The sequence below is a fragment of the Vigna unguiculata genome, chromosome 6 (genome assembly GCF_037176805.1).
Source record: "Vigna unguiculata cultivar grain cowpea cultivar isolate G323 ecotype 2 chromosome 6, ASM3717680v1, whole genome shotgun sequence".
NCBI lineage: Eukaryota > Viridiplantae > Streptophyta > Magnoliopsida > Fabales > Fabaceae > Vigna > Vigna unguiculata.
In genome coordinates, this window is record NC_140797.1 from 20,223,500 (window position 1) to 20,237,247 (window position 13,748).

Below are 13,748 nucleotides of genomic sequence, written 5' to 3' on the forward strand. Positions count from 1 at the left end.
GACGGAGCTCCAGCGGCGTGGGCGTGTGGTGGAAGCAGAGTTCCAAACACTAGTGTAAAATAGGGTTTTTATACCGGTTAGAAAAGACTTTTTATACCGGTTCTAGCATCGATATAAATGTAGGAGGTATAGAAGATTTTATCTTTCTATATCGGTTATATAACAGGTATAAAAAAATTTATTTTTATACAATTTCTAAAACCGATATAGAAAGTCCTCTTGGAAAAAGAAAGTTATGTAAGAAGAAACGACTTACTATACTGATTATAGTTCCAACCGGTATAAAAAATTACACATTTTACACCAAGTATGACCTCAACCAGTATAAAAAGTGATTTTTTTATTTTTTTATGAAAAATTCGTTTATGCTTCCTACCTTATACCAAACCTATATATAATTACCCAGAACATTCAGAAAACAAATCTCATTCAATCTAATATTTAGATGAAATAGAATTTAATATTTATATGAAATAAAATACTACTTTAAAACGAATTACTATATAAGTCGTAAAACACCTAACATCATCTTATATAAATACTTAAAAGAAACGAAGCCCACTGCTCACGAACTTCCTTAAAGACTCCTTGATCCATTGGAGATGTGTCATTGAAAATCTACATGATGAATAGTTGAGTCAACAATCTTTTAGTGATAGAATGATTTATGTTATTGCAATTACCTCCTTTCCTTTTAGCCTATGAGCTCCAAAGTATAAAGAATGATTTATGTTAGCAATATGTTGAATTAAATAGTTAAACCCACATATAATATGAATTTACCTGAAAGACAGGATTTAATCGCCTCTCCTTAAAAGCCTGCCATGTGCCTTCATCAAGGAATTGATACTTCTCACAAGGTTTTCTATCACTTAAGGGACCATAGATATAATGACTTGTAAGGTCCGTCTTAAAACCCTTCCATCATTCTCTAGCAAATGAAATCCATTTTGTCCTTAACAAATTACTGTTTGGGACATCATATGTGACCTGTACAATAAGAATGAATTACATATAATAAGTATCAGTTATATATTTACGTTATAAATTATATAGGTTAAGATTTAATACCAGGACACTTTGCCAAATCTAGTTATTTATTGTCTCTGGAACATGGTCCCAATCATCTATAAGAATGGATGACTTGCTCCTACCAAGCAAAGCCACATAGCTCGTGAATTTGGTGCTATTATCTCCCAAAGCTTTACTAGTTTGCATATCAAACTGGATAGGCAATCTCTTATCTGCGTTGTGACTAACTGTTAACTCTCTCAATCTAGTCCCATGCCTACCCTTTTTTTTGGTAGACGTCTGAATCTTGTTCTCGTCTTATGAAGGTGGGAGGTCACCAAATGATGTGTCACCAGACATATCCCTGTTCAAATAAATAATTGTTAGTGAGAATTAATAAATATCAGGTACCCTTTCATAGTTGAAAACATTACACATGATAAACAATTTTACTATTGTCACTGGTTAGATACATGCAGATTCAACAGAGATACAAGAAAGCTATTGGTTATATGCCTTTTATTTTTTAGGTTTCATCACTAATTGCTGGAAAATTTGGGTACCTGAAAAAGAACAATGCTACTGCAAAATAATGCATGTAGTTATTTTCTTAGAATGAAAAATAATCCTATTAAATTTGGTACTAATCATATCACAAAGTAACAACTTAGATAATATTAATTAAAAATATCAATAAGCCAAATAGGTCTAACCTTCTTTCACATGATAAATATAAATGAGATATTTGTAAAGGTATTGTGACAATCAAGTTAATCATGTTGATTTAAAGGTCGGATTTCGTTAAAGGTTTTAGTACTGTTTATTATTATTTTTTTCATAACTATTAATTTAGAATTTTGATTAGAGAATCAATTTTACCTTATTTTTGAATCTCTTCCACCATAAAACTTAAGGTTTTAAAGTTAGGACCAATATATATTTATAACTTGAATAACCAACCGTGATGACATGAAAGAATAATAAATATTGTAACTTCAATCCCTCTCTAATTCCTCTAATTTAGTTATGTGTAATATTGGACTTCAATGATACACTATTAAACCATTAATACCTGTTTAACTAAGTAGAGACATATATATATAAAAAGAGATAAATCAATAGTTTAGACACTATATCATAAATGGTACATCTTACGTAGGTGGCACTCGAAACATTTATAATAAATGCTATTTAGAATAAAAAATAATCAAGGGAAACATAAAGGTTCATAAAAGTAAATAAAAAGTAAAACAATAATTGCAAGCATCAATGGAGACAAGAAGAAGCCATCATGTGGTATCAGAGCCAGGTTTTAGTGAGTTAAGTGCTTCTTCTCCATTTTTTTTTCAATTCCGTGTTGTTCATCACTTCTCCTACTTGTCTTGCTGTTTTTGTTCATTTTATTTTGAGTATTAATGTCTTTTTACTTTGGTTCATCTTCATTTGATTCATCTTGAACCATCCTTGTGTGCTTTAGGTGTTCTATTTGGTTTCTACCATTTACTTTTCATTTTAATTGAGTATTTGTTTTTTTTGTTCAGTTCATTCTCTTGATTCTTGAGTTTATTTTGATTTTAAGATCCATATGTTTTGTCTAGAGTCATGTTTAGTCCATATATGTCATTAATTCCTTGTTTAGCTTTTAATTTTCTTTGAATTTGTTGGTGATGTGTTGCTGAATTTTTTTTCAGATTTGAGTGCAGTTTTTAATCCTTAAAAATTAACACTCTCTTCTCTCTTTGAGCCTTGGAAATGAACCTTCACATCTAGATAACCTTAGTTATCTTAATGTCCAGTGGGAATTTTCCTTGTGCTTGCTTAAAATCACCATAAACCACACTAAATTTCCTTTCAATTAATTGTGCTTTGGTGCTTTTTCATTTCTGTTTTTGAGTTCAGATTGCTATTTAGATCTTAGCAATGTCTTAGAGTCAATTTCCATTGTGTTTCATTGTGTTTCATGATCTTCTTTTGATTCCTTTAAGTTTCCTTCTCCTTTGTGCTTTTTGTTTCCATTAAAATGCAAATGATCAAGCATAGTGTGGTGGTGATTCTGTTTTGTGGTGGAAACTAGCTGCTGTAAGAGCTATAAAAAGAAAGAAAAAGAGCACAAAAAGAATACAAGCAAGTGCCAAAAAGAATCAAAAGAAAAGATCAAAAGAAAGTGGCAAAAGAAGTATACTAGAATCACTACCATCATTTGAGTTTGAGAGCATTATTTTGTTGCATTTTACTGTTGTTCCAGTTTCTGTCTGACTGCACACTGTTTGTATTTGATTTATCATAAAAAATTGGCTGGGTCAAATCCAAATCTAATTTTTTCCTCGTTTAGCTAAGACATAGACGAAAAATTGAAAAAAAGAATCATTGAAAAATGTTGAAAAATGAAAAAATGAAAAATATCTGAAGCAGAGGCCTGAATTCACGTTTTTGGACTGGCAGTGAGTGAAAAATCAAATTTCAATGTAGTTTTCTAGCTTATTTTGGTTGTTTTTCATCCATTCTAGTGCCATTCATTAGGTAATTCATTTGAGTGCTTATCTTGTTTCTTTACCTTATTTCTAGTTTGTCATTTCTTTAGTGATCCTTTGAGTTTGTCATGGCATTATTCACTTTTGGTTTAGCAATTATAATTTTGTGCTTTTCTTGCTTTATTTCTTGACCTCTTTTGGTTTGGTTTCTATATTTGGTGCATACTTCTTTTTGGACATGATCTAATTTTCCTAAGGTAGCATCCTAGGAGGTGGAGTACCTAGTCCCGAAAGAGAATCCTCTTTGGTGAGATCAAGAGGAAGTGCAAGAGTGAAACACTTGTGAGGACCAAGCCAAGAAGACCTTTTACATTTTGTGCACTTTGATTGTATTCAAATTGAGTTGTAAAATTGTAATGCTTTCCTTCTTGTGTTCATGGCCTAGTTAGGTGTCTTGGGGGAGTCTTAGGTACTCAATCCCATCTCCTAACTAGAACCTCTTCTATACATTAGTGAAGCGCTTTTAGTGGTGAAGTTTGAAGGTTCCAAGTGCCTTCTACTTCTACCAAAACTTAGGCCGCATATAGCTTATAATCTTTCTTGTTTTTAATTTTCTTGTTTGATAGTTTAGTGTGTGTCAACTTAGTCTTTGAATTAATTTCATTTAAGAAGTTTTGTACAAAAGTTTCAAGTTCCCTTGGCTAGGAAAGACTTGGTATGTAAGCAATCCAAGTGATTCACCTCTCTTTCCTGGAGGAGAACTAAAAGCTTTTGCTATCTACTTCTTCTTTGAAATTTTCTTTTAAAGACCAAAATTTAAAAAAAAAAAATGTCTCAACCTCCTTCTCAATGTATGAGTGCTTCAAATGAAGAAGAAATAAGTTTGAAACAAATTGCCTTTGATTTGAGAGCACTACTACGTTGGAAGGAAGATGAAATAATTGCAAGGGAAAGGGAAAAACAAGAAAGAGATAGGTTTCATCAACTTTTAGATGAAGAGAGGAGGGGAACAAGAAATATGGAAAGGTTGCATGAGAGGATGAGTAATAGGAGTCAACATTTGTACTCCCACACTCCAACACTAGTCACACACTATGAAGAAGATAGTAGACTAGTTGACAACTTCTATCAACCTCCTCCTCCTCTAAGAAGAGAAAGAAGAGAGCCTAGGGAGCCAAGAGCCATTAGAATAGACCTCCCTGACTTTTATGGGAAAGATGATGTTGAAGCTTATCTTGATTGGGAAATGAAGGTTGAGCAACTCTTTGCTTGCCATCAAATAAGTGAGGAGAGGAAAGTACCCTTAGCTACCCTTAGCTTCCAGGGCAATGCTATGTATTGGTGGACTGCCCTCGAAAGAGATAGGAGAATCAATCAAAGTCCCGAGGTCAAATATTGGAATGACCTCAAAGGAGCCCTTAGGAGAAGACATATTCCCTCCTATTATCATAGAGAGCTAATGGATAAGCTCCAAAGACTCCATCAAAATAAAATGAAAGTGGAAGAATATAGACAAAAGATGGAGTTATATATGATGAGGGCTGGGATTAGGGAGTCCGAGGATACCACCATTGCAAGGTTTCTTAGTGGCTTAAGTCTTGAGATAAGAGATAGAGTAGAATTGTTGCCCTACCAAGACTTAAATGACTTGGTTCAACTTTGCATAAAGGTAGAGCAACAAATTCTAAGGAAAAATTTTCGAAATGACTACTCTAACTCTTATACCAAGAAAGAATTCAAGAGGGAGGGTAAACAAGTCAAAGAGGAACCCTCCAAAAGTTTTAAGGAAAAGGAGAAACCAAGGGAAGGCACATCTTCACACACTTGCACTAGTGAAATCAAATGTTTCAAGTGTCTTGGTAGAGGTCATGTTGCATCTCAATGCCCCACCAAAAAGACCATGATCTTAAGGGGTGTTGACCACTATAGTAGCCAAGATGAGCAAGAAAGTGAGAGTGAGACTTCTAGTGAGGAGTCTAATGATGAGGCTAAGGAAATTGCCTATCCTTGTGAAGGAGACCTTCTAATGATTAGAAGACTTCTTAGCAACCAACCCATTCCAAAAGAGCCAACACAAAGAGAGAACATCTTTCATACAAGATGTAAAGTTTTAGAAAACACTTGTTCTCTCATTGTTGATAGTGGCTCATGTTGCAATTGTTGTAGTACAAGGTTGGTTGATAAGTTGGCTTTGACTATCATTCCCCATCCAAAACCTTACAAATTGTATTGGCTTAATGAAAGTGGGGATTTGACAGTCCAACATTGATGAAGGATTAACTTGTTCCTTTTTAACATTATTGAATATAGTGTGAGTTGATTAAGAAAGCTAAGCGAAATCCCCACTGGACATTAAGATAGCAAGCTATCTAGATGTGAAGGTTCCTTTCACAAAGCTCAAGAGAAGAAGATGATGGATTGATTCAAAATGAAAAGGAAATGGAAAGAACATAAACCATATAAAACCAAGAACAATTAAAGGAAGAAGAAAACATAAAATGGAAAGGAAAGAAATGGTAAAAATGTGAGAAGAACGCCACTACAAGGCTAGGCTAGAAGCCATGGCAACCTTGAAGATGAGTGGATGTGTGCCGCCACTTGCTATGCAAGATAAGGCTTACAAGTTTCACTCCCAAGGGAGGAAACTCTCACAAATGGTTGAGACACAAGAGTGTTTTTACTTCAAAATGTTCAACCCTTTTACATGTCTAGGAGCACCCCTTATATAGAAGAGTTTAGAGGCCTCTAAGCAAATAAAAGATACCTAAGGATGTCTCTACAAAAACCTAACCCTAGCTTCTAGAAACTAGGTCAAATAAGGTTACAAAAATGAGAGACAAAAGAGCCAACTATGGTGTGTGCAAGGCTAATTTCGTTCTAGCACAAAAGGAGACAAAGAATGTGTCTCATATGTCTCCAAAAAGTGGCCAAAGTGTGCTAAAAACAAAGGAGACCAAAGGTACATAGGTACACTTGTTTTATGCCTTTTACTTTATGCTTTATGACTTTGCTTTACTCTCTCCTCCACATCATTTATGCTCCCCAATCACCATGCGCCACCTAGCATTGCTTTCTTACTCCTAATTAACCTACAAAGCAAATAAACATAGATTAGCATGTTGGCTTAAGTCAAGTCAACTATAGTCAACAAGTCAAACCTAGTCAAAGGTCAACAAGTCAACTAAAGTTGATTCAACTAAGCCAACTTAGGGAATCAAAAAATAATAAACACAAATGAAAGGGATGAACGATTAGTGAACTTCCTTTCTAAACATGCTTAGTCTTCTTAAGCATGTGCCTCCATCCTTGGTTGGGGTTAATCCTTCATCATCCTCCCCTTCTTGGAGAGAATTTGACCACGAATTCTTTAAGCTTTTGTGGATGGAACTTGACTTGATTTGGGGGAGGATTTGTGCCTCCCTTTTATGAGCTTTTGTTCCATCCTTTCTAAGGGTATTACCCCTCGCTTTGGTTAGGCCATCTTTATTTTCTAGACTACTCTTCCTCTCTTGCTTATGCTTTGGGCCTTCCTTTTTGGCTTGGGAAGAGAAGGAAGAGTGATGCACATCTTGCTTTGGAAGAATTTTTTTGTAGGCAAGTAACACCTTGGTGAAAGCTTGTCCCTTTTCTTTTTCTTCTTTATCTTTTCTTATTTTATTTATATCCTTATTAACTTCTTGAGGTGATAGAGGTAGTAAAGTTGTCTTTTTCCCATTTTTGAAGAAAATGTATTGGTTGGTATGACCATCATGTAAAGTTTGTTTATCAAATTGCCATGGCCTACCTAGTAAGATATGTGTGACTTCCATGGAGACAACATCACATAGCACCTCATCTTTGTAGCTTCCTATAGAGAAGTTAATTAGGACTTGTTTATTGACATCTATTTCTCCCTCTTTACTTATCCAAGCAAGCTTGTAGGGCTTAGCATGAGGAATGGTCTCTAAGCTAAGCTTTTCCACCAACCTTGTGCTAGCTACATTGGTACTACTTCCTCCATCAATAATTAGAGAGCAAACGCATTTGTTAATTTTGCATCTAGATTGAAAAATGTTTTCTCTTTGAGTTGGCTCAAGCTCACTTTGATCTTGACCTATCATGCGCCTTAATAACATAGGGTCTTTCTCAAAAATTTTAGTTTTACTAGAGGAAGAAGATTCTTTTGAAAGAGAATGGGGAGATGAGTGTTCACTTTCAACATCATTACTCTTCTTTAAGATCATGGTCCTTTTGGTTGGGCAATTTAAAGCAATGTGATTATAACCCAAACATTTAAAACATTTAATGGAACTTGATCTTTGAGAAGTGGAATGGTGAATGTGATCACTTGGTGACTTACTTTTACTTGGTGGTTCTTGATGAGAGTTAGAAGGGAACTTATCATGTTTCTTTTTATCCTTTCCCTTCCATGAGTGACTAAAGTAGTGATTGGGTGAGTAACTCTTCCTTGCCCTTCTTTTTCTTTTCAATTGAATTTCAATCCCAAGGGCAAGTGTGAAAACATTTTCAAGAGTGGAGTACTCATACAACTCTACTTGGTCTTGTATGTCTCTCCTAAGACCACTCACAAATCTTTTTATTTTCTCTTTGTTAGTCTCTTTTATTTCAACCCTGCGCATTTGAGACTCTAATTCTTTAAAGTACTCACTCACACTCATAGAACCTTGGTGAAGCCTTTGGAGCTTCAAAAGAAGTTCCTTCCTATAGGAGGGAGGAACAAATCTAGCGCGCATAAGAGTTTTAATGTCCATCCAAGAAGCCGCGGGTGACCCTTGGTCATAATTCTTACAAACTTTATGCCACCAAGTATTGGCATACTCCAAAAATCCTAAAACTACTAGATCAACTTGGGTTTGATCCTTCTTTACATGATTTTCATTGAAAATTTGATCAACTTTAGCTTCCCAATCAAGGAAGACTTTGGGATCACTTCCTCCATAGAACTTAGGAATCTTTGGAGTTTGCTTTTCTTGTGATGGGTTACGCCTAGAATGCCCTCTTTTCCTAGCCTCTCTTTCTTGCTCTTTAGCTTCAAGCCTTTGAATGTGCTCTTGAATTCTTCGGTCACTTTGCTCCTTGTCTTTTCTTAATTGTTCAAAGGCCTCCTTCCTAGACAACTCCAAATCCCGAAGCAATCTCATCAATGTATTGTTTTTGTTTGGTATAGGTGCATTTGATGAACTTGCCATGATTCCTACAACAAAAACACTCAAATCCGAGACAAAATAAATGGATTAGAGGTTAGACAACATGAAAACCGAGACCAAATCCAACCCAAATTGTAACCCAAGTGTTTAGATCACTCTCCCAAAGTAACAAGGCAAGGCTAGCACTCAAAATCCACCAAAGGAGTGAAGCAAACACTTTTAAAAACTTGTTCAAAACCTTTCAAATGCAAGACAAGTGATTCGGCCACAACATCCCAAGAGTTTCAAGAAAAGAAAACTACTAAGACACAACAAAGAACACCTAGTGACAAGCAAGAAAAGCACAAAAACAAGAAAGTTTAACTTCTAAGGAAATTTTGTTTTAAAGACAAAACTTGAATAAGACTAAAGCAATGAAAAACACTTTTAAATACTCTATGGAAAGCATTTGAACAAGCCAAGATTATACCTCAAATTATGCATACACCAAGAAAGATCATAACCAAGTTAAAACATGGAACTAATTTGCCAATATCACCCAAAATCCAAGTATAAAATTTGGTAGCATAACACCTAGTAAAAAAGGCCAAATGGATTCACCAAGCAACATATTAGCTCTCGGCCAAACTGTTTTTGGTCTTGAAAACACTTTTTCTTTTCAAAACTAGGTACTTAAAATGATGAGAAGGATGTTTTAGGGTGTCTTGAACACTTAGTTCCTTAAAATTAGGTCAAAATCAATTTCAAGGAGCATGCTACAACAAAAGGCATAGATCTCATGCAATAGCTCAAATACTTAGAAACAAGAATAAGAAAACTCAAAGAAGCATACGACATATGACTCAAGCAAAAGTTAGACACATTTAAAGACTCAACATGACATACACAAAGACACAAATATGTAGCTATCATGCATTTAAACTCATGGATTTGAGGCTCAAAGACTAAGCATCAAAAGACATGTTATCCAACCAGATTTAGGAGTAAAAGAATCACAAAACCGAAGCAAAAATTGCCACAACATAACCTGAAAACGTTGTTTTTCGTATTCTCGGCAGCTCTGACCTTTGCTCACTCATTTGATCATAACTCTCTCCACAGAACTCCAAATGCATTGGTTCTTTTTTTGTGAGAAACTAGACTAACAGAGCTTTCTTTTGACATCAAGAACGTAATTTTTGGATCACTGAGCAGGTGCAGTTTAATCTTTTAAAATCGTGAACAGTTTCTGCCAGCATTGTTTTTGTGTGCAATGGAAGTGGATTTGAACCATACAAAGATAACTACAACAAGACAAGGTTAGCACATGAAAAACACCATATTCAAGATAACCTAGGCTCTAGATACCAAATGATGATGGATTATCTTGTTCCTTTTTAAGATTATTGAATATGGTGTGAGTTGATTACGAAAGCTAAGCGAAATCCCCACTGGACATTAAGATAGCAAGCTATCTAGATGTGAAGGTTCCTTTCACAAAGCTCAAGAGAAGAAGATGATGGATTGATTCAAAATGAAAAGGAAATGGAAAGAACATAAACCATATAAAACCAAGAACAATTAAAGGAAGAAGAAAACATAAAATGGAAAGGAAAGAAATGGTAAAAATGTGAGAAGCACGCCACTACAAGGCTAGGCTAGAAGCCATGGCAACCTTGAAGATGAGTGGATGTGTGCCGCCACTTGCTATGCAAGATAAGGCTTACAAGTTTCACTCCCAAGGGAGGAAACTCTCACAAATGGTTGAGACACAAGAGTGTTTTTACTTCAAAATGTTCAACCCTTTTACATGTCTAGGAGCACCCCTTATATAGAAGAGTTTAGAGGCCTCTAAGCAAATAAAAGATACCTAAGGATGTCTCTACAAAAACCTAACCCTAGCTTCTAGAAACTAGGTCAAATAAGGTTACAAAAATGAGAGACAAAAGAGCCAACTATGGTGTGTGGAAGGCTAATTTCGTTCTAGCACAAAAGGAGACAAAGAATGTGTCTCATATGTCTCCAAAAAGTGGCCAAAGTGTGCTAAAAACAAAGGAGACCAAAGGTACATAGGTACACTTGTTTTATGCCTTTTACTTTATGCTTTATGACTTTGCTTTACTCTCTCCTCCACATCATTTATGCTCCCCAATCACCATGCGCCACCTAGCATTGCTTTCTTACTCCTAATTAACCTACAAAGCAAATAAACATAGATTAGCATGTTGGCTTAAGTCAAGTCAACTATAGTCAACAAGTCAAACCTAGTCAAAGGTCAACAAGTCAACTAAAGTTGATTCAACTAAGCCAACTTAGGGAATCAAAAAATAACAAACACAAATGAAAGGGATGAACGATTAGTGAACTTCCTTTCTAAACATGCTTAGTCTTCTTAAGCATGTGCCTCCATCCTTGGTTGGGGTTAATCCTTCATCAAACATCAAGTGAAGATGAAGTTATCCATAGGGAAATATGAAGATAGTCTACTATGTGATGTAGTACCTATGGAAGCTTGCCATGTTTTATTGGGAAGACCTTGGCAATTTGACAAGAAAACCATGCATAATGGTCTTACCAATAAAATCACCTTCACTCACAAGGATAGAAAATTTGTCTTGCATCCTTTATCACCATCCCAAGTGGTAGAAGATCAAATGCAAATGAAAAATAAAATAAAGAAAGAAAAGGAAAATTCTACCAACATGCATATTAGTGAAACAACAAGTTCCAATTATTTAGTTAGAAAACACAAGACTTTTGAGTGCCCTAGCAAAAAAGTCATCATTCTAAGGGGCAAAGGCATGTGTGAAAATAAGGTCAGGCTTACTTCTTCCTCTAAACGAGAAAAGCAAGACCAAAATAAACCTTGTGTTGAAAAAGGAAATATTTTCAAAATTATATGGATTCAACATAAGGAAAATAAGAAGCAAAATGAAAAATCTCCTAAAACCAAATACCTTTATCATTCATTTGATACAAGGTGTATGAACATTGGGAGTCACATTGTTTGGATGTTTACCAATATAACACTCATTTTGTTGTTTGGTGTTTGTTGTAGGATGGTCTTTGATCCTGGAGGAGGAAGACATAAGAAGAATAATAATAAAGGCTGTTGTCATGAAGAAACATGTAGATCTGAGGACAGATCCTTTGCAAGAAGGAGGGGATGATGACAAACGCCAGCCTTGGCCAAATGCAGACAAGAAGAGTGGTCCTCAACTATTAAGAGGGCCCAAGCTCTTATCTTTTGGGCCAAAATTGTTTAAATATTAGATTAGAATTTAACTTTTGGGCTTTGTATTTTGGGCCCAGTAGAATAGGGTTTTCTTTGGGCCATGTATTGGGCCTTAGAGGAAATTGGGCTTTAAAAGTAATTTTGGACCAAAAAGGGGAATTGGGCCAAATGGCCCAAGAGTAGTGTGTCTACTCTAGAAAAGCCTAGAAGCTTCTCAAACTTGCTCTCCAAGGATGAGAGTTAGCTTCCCATGGCAAGACAAGTGTGACTTGCTTAGGTGGCAAGTCACACCTCCCACATGCTCCTTTTTGGCTCCAAAATTCAACTTTCTAGACTCCTTTTTCCCTCCACTTTTTGGAGACTCCTTGGTCTCATTTTAGCCTATAAATAGAAGGCTTAGAAGATGTATTTTTCAGCTTGAAATTGAGTAATGAATTGCTGCCCAAATTTGTGCACAAATCTCTTTTGAGCTCACCTTAGAGTAAACTCTTCTCTAGTTTACTCTAGTCTTCTTCCTTAGAAGTTGGCCTCACCTCTCTTAAGAATCCTTTCACCTACACCAAACCAAACACCTTAAGCTTCTTTCCTTCATGCTTCCGCATCCAACACCATCCATGGAGCCTCCATTCTTCATGCAAGCATCAATGGAGACAAGAAGAAGCCATCATTAGCATTCCAACAATGATAGATCAGTCAATTGAATCGAATCCTGTGAATTCACATTATTTGGTATTCAGAGCATGGCTATCTAGATTTGGAATAGGAAAGGAAGTTTATTATACAAAATGTTTAACCGTAGGTCATCCATGTTTAGTTGCATTCGATTACGGAAGCGAAAACAATGTTGTGAGCCAAAGATTGTTGGAGAAACTCCAGTTACCAGCAACCTTTCATCTAGATCAAGCATGAATCAAATTCAGTACATGGCAATGTGTGAATGAAGTATTATGTGATATTCCTCCCATGGACTCTTGTCATCTTCTTTTGGGATGGGCATGGCTTCGTTTTAAAACACTCCATCTTGATGATAGTTCCCTTTATTTTAGGCATGAGGGACATAAAAAGAAGTAGAAATCTATGACACCAAGACAGGTCAGTAAGGATCAACGTAGGCTGAAGGAGAAAACAGAAAAAGAAAGAATAGAAAATGAAGTAATATAAACTGTAGAAGGAAGGGAAAATAAAGAAAAAGAAATGGAACTAGAGAAAGTTTATTCGTCAATGTTTTTTCTTCTACGGTTTATGATATCATTTTACAGAAACAAAAGGATAAGCATGTGAATGAAACACACCAACTATGTTTAAAAAGGAAGCTTGTTCATAGTGCTTTATTATGCATTTGGTCCGTCGATAAGAAGCAAATTCGTCAAACACAATGCATGGAATTATTTATCGTTACATATCAAGATGGGGTACTATTGCCAAGAAATGTTATCGACGGATAGCAACCATTGGAAAGTAACAAATATCAAGTTGAATTTGATCCTGGAAGAAGAGAATTAGTTTCAACTTGTGAAAAAATAAAAGTCCTTCACAAGATCATAATAAACTTACATTAAAACTAGTGTCTTAAGATTCGGGACAAATCTTCTCGAAGAAGGAGGGTATGATGTGAATTGCATATGCGTCAAATAGAGGATGACTAATGCGCCGTGTTGATGCAGTTTCTTTTATTTAAATAAGGGCCCAATGCTTTGTAAAATTGGCTGACCAAATTGTGTTTGTGCTTAACCAATTAATGGGCTTTAGTTTTGCTTTATCTTCAAGTTGAAATAAGGGTCCATATGCCAACTTAAGATGCAACCTTTGGAAGATCAAGAGGACCTTTGCTCAAAGTTTGTGGATGACTTTTGGTAGCCTTAAATTCAGTTACAATCAACCATTAAGTAGCGGATCGTTATTAGC